Source organism: Carassius gibelio, chromosome A2 (assembly GCF_023724105.1).
Source record: "Carassius gibelio isolate Cgi1373 ecotype wild population from Czech Republic chromosome A2, carGib1.2-hapl.c, whole genome shotgun sequence".
NCBI classification, from domain to species: domain Eukaryota; kingdom Metazoa; phylum Chordata; class Actinopteri; order Cypriniformes; family Cyprinidae; genus Carassius; species Carassius gibelio.
Window position 1 is genome coordinate 19,641,741 of NC_068372.1, and position 11,555 is coordinate 19,653,295.

Below are 11,555 nucleotides of genomic sequence, written 5' to 3' on the forward strand. Positions count from 1 at the left end.
ACTTCAGCACATGATTTGGGTGAGATACAGACAGACAGCAGAGATCACCTCTAGCACCCTGCTGCCCAGAACTTATTGCACCATGAGTCATTGTGCAATCATGTGTCAATCAAATAATGAAATGCACAGTCTCTTTCATATGCACTGATGCAATCTGACTCAACTTTATTTTCAGACTGTCTTCCAGTATGTGAGGTTCATGCGTCACAGACAGTGATGGACGAGGTTTCCTTCTGTGTGACATAAAGGTGCTCCTCAAAAAATCAGAATGTCATGAAAAAGTTCATTTATTTCAGTAATTCAACTCAAATTGTGGAACTCGTGTATTAAATCAGTTCAATGCACACCGACTGAAGTAGTTTAAGTCTTTGGTTCTTTTCATTGTGATGATTTAGGCTAACATTTAACCAAAACCCTCCAATTCACTCAACAAATTAGAATACAACTCAACAAATTAGAATACTTCAATACTCAACATTTTCAGTGAATTGTTGGCCTTCTGGAAAGTATATTCATTTACTGTACATGTACTCAATACTTAGCAGGGACTCCTTTTGCTTTAATTACTGCCTCATTTCAGAGGTGATCAGTTTGTGGCACTGCTGAAGTGATATGGAAGCCCAGGTTTCTTTCACAGTTGCCTTCAGCTCATCTGCATATTTTGGCCTCTTGTTTCTCATTTTCCTTGACAATACTCCATGGGTCTCTCTGGGGTTCAGGTCTGGTGAGTTTGCTGGCCAGTCAAGCACACCAACTGTAACTGTCTTCTGAGAATGTTGTGTTTGTTTGTTGCCATGTGCTCTCTCCTGTCTTTTTCTGACCCCGCCCATCTGGTTAACTCATTATTGTTTAGTTGCTCCACCCGTGTTTCTCCCTTGCTCCCGGACTCATTACCTTCAGTGGTACTTTCATCCACTCACACCTGCTTCTGCTCGTGTTCCTGTTGTTTGGTTCGGTTATGGTTTTGCCTTTTTGCCCTTTTTGTTCCTGTTCTTTCCTCAGGGCCCTCCGCCGCGCATTGACACCAACACCATGGTCATTTAACCAACTTTTGGTGCTTTTGGCAGTGTGGGCAGGTGCCAAATCCTGCTGGAAAATAAAATCAGCATGCTGGTCAACAGAAGGAAGCATGAAGTGCTCCAAAAATGTATTGGTAAATGGGTGCAGACTTTGGTTTCTAAAAAAACACAATGAACCAACACCAACAGATGACATTGCACCCAAATCATCACAGACTGTGGAAACTTAACACTGGACTTCAAGCAACTTGGGCTATGAGCTTCTCCACCCTTCCTCCAGACTCTAGGACCTTGGTTTCCAAATGAGATACAAAACTTGCTCTCATCTGAAAAGAGGACTTTGGACCACTGGGCAACAGTCCAGTTCTTCTTTTCCTGAGCCCAGGTAAGATGCCTCAGGAGTGGTTTAACAAGATGAATACAACAACTGTATTAAAATTCCTTGACACATCTGTGTGTGGTGGCTCTTGATGCCTTGACTCCAACCTCAGTCCATTCCTTGTGAAGTTCACTCAAATTCTTAAATCGATTTCGCTTGACAATCCTCAAGAATGCAAGGCTGCAGTTGGTCGGTTGGTTGTGCATCCCTTTTTTTTCTCCATTCCTTTACCTTCCCATTCAAATCTCTGTTAACATGCTTGGATACAGCACTCTGTGAACAGCCAGCTTCTTTGGCAATTAATGTTTGTGGCTCCTTGTGAAGGCTGTCAATGATTGTCTTCTGGACAACTGTCAGATCGGCAGTCTTCCCCATGATTGTGTAACCTAGTGAACCAAACTGAGAGACCATTTTGAAGGGTCATGAAACCTTTGCAGGTGTTTTGAGTTGATTAGTTGATTGCCATGTCACTATATTCTAATTTGTTGAGATTGATGGGTTTTTGTTAAATGTTAGCCAAATCATCATAATTAAAAGAACCATAGACTTAAACTACTCCAGTCTGTGTGCATTGCATTTATGGAACCTGTATAGCATTGCTAAGACACTTGGTTTTTAATTCAGGAGAATGAGTTTCACTGCTGGCAGTATGGTGTAAAATGCGTCGCAGCTGGTGCTCAGTGTAATTATATCCTAGACTGCCCTCTAGAGGAAGATAAAGAAACATGCGGGGAGTCATTCAATCAATCATTGAGTCATTCATTTTAGGAAGAACAGAAGTAAAAAATAAAATAATTGTCAAAATAAATTTTAAATATTCTAAAGATCACATAGACATATCACATATCACATATCACATCATTGTATTATATTAATATAATTATTATATATTAAATAATCTATTATTTTTAAATATATGTATACTATTTATTATTAGTAGTAGTAGTAGTAGTAGATTGTTGTTGTTATTGTATCTCTCTAGGTCCATGCAGTTTTGAGAAGGGACAGTGTCAATGGAGTGATATACCTGAGTGTGGGTCCTAACAAATGGCAATGGGTGAAGGCCTCAAACAACACAGACCTGCCCACTGACCATACTACTGGAACAGGCTACACCAATCCATTAATAATTACATAGCAAAATAAAAACCATTAATCATTTTACCCTTTATATCTCCTCAGGGCGTTACATGCAGATCAAAGAATGTGGCTGTGTTTCAGAGTCCATCCCTGCCTGTCAGCTCTGCATGCTGTTAGCTTCTGTGAGTTCATTTCTAATGTTGATGTGCAAAACTGCTGACAAAAGTAAAGTAAAATGTTTCTGTAAAACAGACAGATACTTCCATTACACAACATAACACACGACACTTAGCTGTCCTCTTTTGTTTATCTCTTTCACACTAGGTTTCACTTCCACATGCGTGCAGGAAGTGCAGGCGATCTCAGCGTGATCATGAAGAAGGGTGAGGAGGACAGGAAGCTGCTTTGGTCATGATCCAGCCGCACTTCAACTCAGTGGGATTCAGAACACTTACCACTGGGCAAACAAGAACAGCCTTACAGGCTATGCAAACACTTACACATGCAATCACGAGTCTGATCTTTAGAGATCAATCCTGTAGGATCCCTGCCTCATACACTAATTCAGGCAAATTGTCTTCATGATTATAGATGTCATTTCCCTGTGTCCTATTTAAGAACGTTTTCAGCAGCCAAACCTCACTCATACAGTATGATTACCTGTCTGCAACTCGGACCATGGCCCTGGATGAGACTACCAACCTCCAGGTGCATGGGGATAAAACGGAGATAGCTTTGAGCTGCATAATAATCTTGCTTCTTCGGTATGACAAAAGGTAACCCTGTTTTACCGTAGTCTAGAAATGATTAGTGAAATATTGTGACTACTTCTGAACACAAATGTTTCAGGTTTGTGATTTTTATTTTATTTTATATTTTTTTTAATACTTTAGCATTAACACATCAGATGTACCAAAAGTGACAGTAAAGTCATTTACAATGCTACAAAATAATTATTTTTCAAATAAATGTTGTTTTCTCTGAATCCTGAAACAAATGAATCACAAAAATATTAATCAGCACAGCTGTCTTCAACATTGAACCAAATCAGCAGATTGGAATAATGGCTGCTGAAAATTCAGCTTTGCCAGGACAGGAAGAAGTTACATTTTAAAATGTATTAAAATAGAAAACTATCGTGAAAATTACCGTTTTTACTGTATTTTTGATCAAATAAATGCAGCTTTGGTCAGCTTAAGAGACCTCTAACATCATTAAATAAAATTATTACAGAATCCAAAACTTTTGAAAGGTAATGTGTGTTTTTTAATTTGAAGTTCTGTTCCGAGCGAACCAAGCCCTCATCTTGTCTCACTTTTCCTGTACTCCAGACATTTCTTTGGCCACATGCTCCTTTGAGAAGGACTTGTATGGGTGGATCCAGGAAGCTGAAGAGGACCTTGACTGGGAAAGATGGAGCGGAACTTCTGAGACCCCAAATCATCCGGGTGACCACACCAGTGGAAATGGTGAGCCAACAATTTGGTCAGCTCAATCATCACATTTCTTAATTATGTGTTTCTTGCTATTATCGGATATTATTTGTACATTAACATCAGGGGACTGAATGGCAGATGGCTCAGAGTCATGTGCAACTGACAGAAATTCATCAGATATTAATTGAGGCTTCAGTTGGAGGGCCGTCTGGTCACATTGCTGTAGATGATTTATCTGCCACTAAAGGTGACTGTACTATCACAGGTTATTAATAACATAGTTTAGCATTTGTTCTGTTGTTTTTCACAGTGTCCTGTCGAAATGTCCTCCATGCTTACTAGAGCACCACAAGCATTTGGCACAGCTGTAACATAATGTTGTATTCATCTATCTATATACTATCTTCAATATCAAACTTGTAAGCTTAGTGACAAATTTAGGAGATTTAATTAATGTCAAAAGCAACTTGATTATATATACCATTAAAAATTGTGAGCCTGGAAAGGGGTCATTTAATAAAGGGGACCTTAACCATTGCCTTACTTTAAAAATGTTCCACTTCATATGAAAATCCTTTGTATAACTAGGTTTGAGAAGTAGTGAAACACCAATATATTTTTAACATTTACAGTTAATCAGTGAAATAGTTTTTCACATTGACACCATATTTGTTATCAGCTGATATTAGATTCAAAATTGAATATTCAATAATGCATGTTAATTTCTCAAATGTTTGAAAAGATCATTTAGATTATCTTTGCCATCAACTAATGATTACTTTAAGTTAATCTTTAAAAACACTAATAGTTTAATACTGCAGTTAAATGTGATCTTTATAAAATCTCAAATTAACTATACATATTTCATATTATTACAGTATGTTGTGATGCCTAAATTTTACTGCTGGTGACCCGGTCTGGAGAACAGGGTGGACTGTGGAGGTTTGCTCAGACTCTCTAACCATCTCAGGGTCAAACTACAAGGTGAGTCCCTGAGTCATCACTGTGTCTGGGGACTGATCAAAACCTCAAAGTAATACGCAGTTGCTGTCACTGTTTGGTACAGTAGTCACAGATCACGAGCTGCACAGATCTGTTCATTTTCTACAGTCTGTACCCTTGAGTTTACTGATGTGGAACTGCAGGAGTGTCCTCATTAATACAGCTGTCTTTCAGATCGTGGCGGAGGGGATTACAGGCCAAACGGAACAGGGAGTCATAGCACTTGATGATGTTCAGGTTTTAAACCATCCCTCCACTGCTTCGGGACAATGTGACTTTGAGGCAAACTTCTGCAGCTGGATGAATGGAGGGTTAATGATGCAGACTGGCTCAGACACCAGCCCTCCACCAACACTTCCACAGGTGAGCTGAAAGAGTTCACTCAGCTTCATTAAAATGTTAGAGAGAATATAAAGGAAATATAAATAGATCTGATATTGTGCTTTCTTTTAATGGGGATCATACATACTTTACACTTAACTCCTGGTCCCAAAGTGTTAAAAATTGTATTTTATATTTTATAAAATAGCAATGAGAGCGTGCAAAAAGTATTTATTTTACTTAAATACACTGTTAAAGTAATAGTAATTTAAATTTTAGAGCTGTCAGTGGGAAAGACTTTAGTGGAAAGTGCATACACAAAACATTTAAAGTGTCTGTCAGTTCATATCAGTACACAGAGAAAAGCTTTAGTGAAGCTCCTGGAGGATGTTCTGAAGCTGAAATGCAACCAAAACAATGCAGGTTTATTTTATAACCGTTAGAGGGCCAAAAGTTCCATAGTGTTTTAAATACTGGTTACCGTAAGTTTCAAAAGTCCAACCATAATCAAAGGTCATCAAAAACATATGACCTCATTGCTTTTGTAGGATAAATTGAAAATCTGGACAACAGTGAAGGTCCGCCTACTTGCTTGTCTGTTGAGAGAACTGGGCTTGAAAACAATACATTTGTGCTTATTTTAAATCCAGGTTTATTAAGTAGTGGTGTTTTGTTTGTGAATAAATCAGAAATGACGACTGAAAATACTTTTTGTGGAGTCTTTTTGCGTATATGTAACAGAATAAGACTTGTTTTGTTTTTGTTTTTTCACTTAAATTATACAGTGAGTAGATACACCTACGGGCAAAAATGTAACCGAGAAAAGATCACTGACAAATAAATAATTAAATCAAATCAAGTCTTTTTGGTAAATGATTCAAAAGACTGAATTTCCTGATGTGATTTATACAGTTTGCTGTATTGCAGTTTATCAACTTGCAGTAGAACACTAAATAAGTGATTGATATCGTACTAAAAACAGACCTTTTATGAAAGTGGCGTGACATAAAGCCAAGCATGGTGACCCATACTTATTATATGGACAGTTCTGTGGGCACCTGGGGAGACACTGTCAGGATCCTAAGTGAGATATTCACCCCTGACAGCAGAGGGCACTGCTACACATTCATATGTATGGACACAATTTTGGGACTCTCAGGTTACACATCAATAACAGGTACAGGAGGACCATGACCAAAAAAAAAAAAGAAAAAAGCTGTTTAGATGTAGGTATTGGTGCTGGGTTGGGAGTGACAGTCTTTGTGATATGTACTGTCGTCCCTGTCCTTTTTGTGCTGAATAATAAAAAAAAAAGGTATGTACTGCTCATTACATGGCCAATTTAATTAGATAAAAATGAAATGTCTTGTTTATATACAGGGATACTTGAAGATGACATGCTTGATAGTAACTTTTCTCGTAGCTACTTTGACTGCAATATGAGTGTGGGTATTTTTTTCTATACTATAGACTATACTATACTATAGAGTATACTATACTTAAGAGCACACATCCATATAGCATTGTAAAAATTATTTTTGCCTATTTTTGCCAGGGTTTAACATCTACAGGAGCAAACAGCAACTCCAGGAATATTCTACTTTCAGCAGATGGAGATGACACTCATCTTTCACATAAAAAACTTTCACATAAAAAATCTTTCAAACTCGGACAGAATCTTTATAAATCTTATCATACCTAATGTATATCTTTATTGTACTGAGAAATGATTGCAGTCCCCCAACCATTTGTTTTAACAGTAGCCATATGGCATTAAAATACCTGCCTGATTGAATCATTGCTAGGATCATGCCATTTTGGCTATATCGGGGGGCCCAGTGTCTGATTTCACATAGAACTACCGGTTTCCTCACAATAAATTCTTTAAATTAATTTTGTATTGTTTTTGAATGCATTGATGTTGCGTTGAACTTGCATGATGGCACAGGCAGATTAAATTATATAATTGGATTTGCCGACATATCAAATGCAAATCCTGTGTGAAGTGCAGCCTTTCTGGAGTTGTTCATTTATTCTTTAGTTGTTCATTATAGATTTATTTACACTTTTACATACAACATAATAACAAGCCAGAGAGGCCTACTAATGTGCTAATATTTTATTTGGAGTGTTGGGAATTCACTTTATAAGGCTGAAAATATTATCAGTAAACACTGCTATATTTAAAGCTCTTCAGATTTATATGACAGCACATCATATGACTGCACTCAAAATTTAGTTTAAGCAAATTACAAGAACTTTATCATAGACTGTAAATGGGTTTTGACCTTTAACATTTTGAATTCACCTTTAGACTTCCTTTTATATATTTTTAAATTCAATCTCAGCAATTAGAGGCTTGGTTGGAATACATTGGATTTAAACCACTTTATTAAACCCCTATGTCTTGAGCTGACCTAACATCATTCAGGAGAGGGCTGTCTGACACTTCCAAACCGAAGGGTCAGAGAATCTTCTCAGCTCTTTGAGACATGTCACACTCCCCTAATCCACTCGTTTCTCACAGGAACCTAATGGTTTCCTAATGGTAAACCAGCACTCCCTCTTCCTGCCTTTTCAAACAAGCACACACACACACACACACATACACACTCACATTCAGACATATGAGTAGGCCTACAAGCGTGGACTAAATCACTTTTAAGTGCTCAGATGAATCAAAATGGAAGGTTGACGTTTTTATGTCTGTAATGTCTGTTAGATCACTTATAACTTTGCCAAACCACTATTTAATATGGCTCTGTTTATGCTGACACAAAGTCTGCTGTAATGTTCAGAAGACATGGTTGACTCCAGAAATGAAATGATGAGTGTGGTTAAATACTGTATTATTTAGAAATGTAAAAAAAAAAAAGAAAATGCATTTTAGATTTCTGTGCTTCCTTTGTGCACATTCACATCTTCAAAAGTCACTTCTGAGGTCTGGCAGTATGGTCTTAGCCTTTTTTACAACAGTACCAACAGTACAAACAGAACAAACAGTTATACTGTAGGACTACTATAATACACATAAGTGAAATAAACAAACATAATATATAAAATGCTTAATGTATACAAAATACACATTATTTTATTGTAAACTCTCATGAACTCCTCATATGCACTTCACTGGACAGTCTCGTGTGGTTGTGTTTGAAGCTGAACATTAAGCGCATCAGTTGCATGCAGTTATCTGGCAGCTCCCTTCATTTAAATGTACAAGGAAAGACATTAAATGTAGTTGGTTATGGAACTGGCTGCAAAACCACATGTTTTCTCAGGAATTTAAGCAGTTATTTTGGTTCAGTTTACCTTATAGGAATTGCCATCCAGTGTTAAGTGTTTTTTTTTTTTTTTTTTTTTTTTGTGCATGTTTTAATTTAGTCTAAACATGCAATAGGTGTTACCTATTTATTTAAGACTTATTTACTTCATAATTTCTGAATGTAAAAAATAAATCTCTCTTCCCCCAAACAGAGGTACAGTTATAACATTTTCCTGTAGATCTAACAAGTTCCAGCCCTGCTTCAGCACACCTTCCTGTAATGATCTAGTGCTCCTGAAGATCTTCATTAGCTGGTTAAGCCGTGTTTGATCAGGGTTGGAGCTAAACTTTGCAGGAAGTTAGATCTCCAGGAACAGGGTTAAACTTATTTTTTTATTATTCAGTGGCTTTTAATGCTGCTTTGGCCTCGGATTTTATGTTGATTGTGTATTATTTTTATTTTATAGTATGGCTTTTATACATCACACAAAAACAAATTGTCTTTTACAATAAATGAAATAAAATGTTCCATACCTGGTTATTCATAGTTCTGTTCATATGGACCACCTACCGTATTTTCTGGAGTATAAGTCGCACTTTTTTCATAGTATGGCTGGTCCTGCGACTTATAGTCAGGTTCGACTTATTTATCAAAATTAATTTGACATGCTACAAGAGAAATGAGAAAGTGAAAACATTACCGTCTACAGCCGCGAGAGGGCGCTCTATGCTGCTCAGTGCTCCTGTATTCTACACTAAGCAGTGTATAGCGCCCTCTCGCGGCTGATGACGGTAAAGTTTTCTCTTGGTTCTTGGTTCTAAATAAATGCGATTTATAGTCCAGTGCGATTTATAATCCGAAAAATACGGCATATATTTTTAGCAGTACAAAAATATATAAATATGCGTTCAAATCCCTGACTCTATGAACTGGATATTTAACATATATTTAAGATCTAGACAAAAATAGTGTGTGTCATTGACCCATAAATCATCTAAGAGGCATTAGCATTCATTAATTTTGATTAGAACAGAAATATTATTGCTTGGCTTTGTCATGAAGAAGCAGTGTAATTGTAAAGAATATTAATAATTTTAATAATATAATAATAGAGTTTTGTACTCCTCAAATAGCTACCCTGCAGAATGCAGAAGATTTTTTTTTTTTGGCCCATGTATGCTCACTGTATACCCTGCGGTCTCTGTCAGCATGCAGAACTGTGTGTATTTGCATCAAAGGTCGTTTTCATCCACTAACAGCTGCTTAAAATCATTGTCAATGTTACATTCTTCAGTTCTCCAAAGAGCTGAATGTGTGCATTGTATTTTATGTGAAATTAATTTTGAATCAGAGAGCAATTGGCACGCATGTAGGTTATAAATGATTCAATGACTGCTGTAGCACAGAAAATACAGCATATAATAATGTTTGATTAATCTTCGTTCATCGGTGGTCTCCTGCTTTACCTGTTAAAGGCACTCCAAGCAAGAGAATGCTAGTGTAAACCTCAAGCTTTACAGTAGGAGATGGAGAAGATTGATGCTCTCATCCAAACCGGTGGACGAGATCAGTCAGAACCAGGATCTGGAGCGCTATGAAGAGCACAGCAGACTGGATTCAGAGCGCTTTCCAGAAGGTGTGACAAATCAGAGTCATGACAATTTATCTATTAAGGTGAACATAAATGAATGTATTGTCTATATATACTGTACATTGTCATGTTTATATTTCAAATAAGGTGTATATTTCATTAGCGAGATATGGATCATATCTACAACACATTCAAATTCTATGGGCCCACGGACAGTCCAGACAAATATTTGTGGGTAAATATTGAACGAATGGGCTTTGGAAGAGTTCATGGAATTCTTTCCAACACACTTTGCCAGACTTTGGTACAATCATACAATCACCTACAAAGTGTTTACAAATTTTTACTTATTTTGTGCACATAATTTAGTGGTTTTATTTATCTTATAGAGGGTGAATCTGAACTTCAATTTCCCTTTCTACGAACATTCATTAAGGAAAATACATATAGCTACAGGAGGCGAGTAGCATACTGTATATTTTAACTTTTACCATTATTTGAAATAGAAATCTTTTGTAAATTAAAATTAAATTAAATTTATGCATTTAGCAGACGCTTTTATCCAAAGCGACTTACGGTGCATTCAGGCTATCGATTTTTACCTATCATGTGTTCCCAGGGAATCAAACCCACAACCTTGTGCTTGATAGCGAAGTGCTCTACCAATTGAGCTACAGGAAATTGTGTAGCATTATGTTTCTTTATTGTCACTTTTGATCAATGTATGCATTCTTACTGAATAGAAGTGTGTATTTGATATTCAATTTATATTCAGGTTTCATCTACACAGGAGACGTTATCCACAAAATGCTGACTGCTACTCAGTAGGCTACATCACTCCTCTCAAACGTGACTGCTGTTGAGATGCTTCCCCTACCAAGTGAGTCCAAACCGCTGACAGAATTGGATTCAGATCAGATGGAATATGTTTAATTTATGGAAAATAGCACTGCGTAGATAAGACAAATGTAATGTTGTGTTGTAAATGTAAGGCCTCTGTGACTCTTGTTTTCCATGGTTGGACTTGAATGCATTTAATCACTTATTGTGAGTAGTACCCACGTCTCACACATCTCTGTTAAAATGTTGCTCCTCCTGTCATCAGCGTGCCTTCAGTCCTCCAGCTGTGAGACGTGTGTTACGGCTCAGATCGGCTTCAGCTGTAGCTGCTGCTGTCACCTACAGAGGTATACACTTGGAATAGTCAGCTACATTACGTGCAGTGTCTTTCAAATTCAAGTCTACTGATAAAGCAGGACTCAACAGTTGCAAATATTGTTTCTCCTGCAGATGTTCCAGTGGTTTTGACCAGTATCGTCAGGAATGGGTGCTTATTTGAGGTGAATAGATACAGCATATCCTCCACTTTTATCTTGAGTTGTTTCTCCATTCCACGGTCTCCCATTTTTACTAACTTATTCTAGTAGTATTTTAAGATAAAGAACCAGAGCTGCGACAGAA

At 37.1% G+C, this 11,555-nt stretch overlaps 1 long non-coding RNA gene across 1 annotated transcript; it reads left to right on the forward strand.

Annotated features, from left to right (window-relative positions):
• The first annotated feature begins 3,807 nt into the window (after positions 1-3,807).
• Positions 3,808-6,901, forward strand: LOC128023552 (uncharacterized). Its single transcript, XR_008186028.1, has 4 exons — positions 3,808-3,947; positions 4,793-4,898; positions 5,091-6,682; positions 6,793-6,901. It is a non-coding gene; the product is annotated as an uncharacterized LOC128023552 (long non-coding RNA).
• Positions 6,902-11,555: the final 4,654 nt, after the last annotated feature.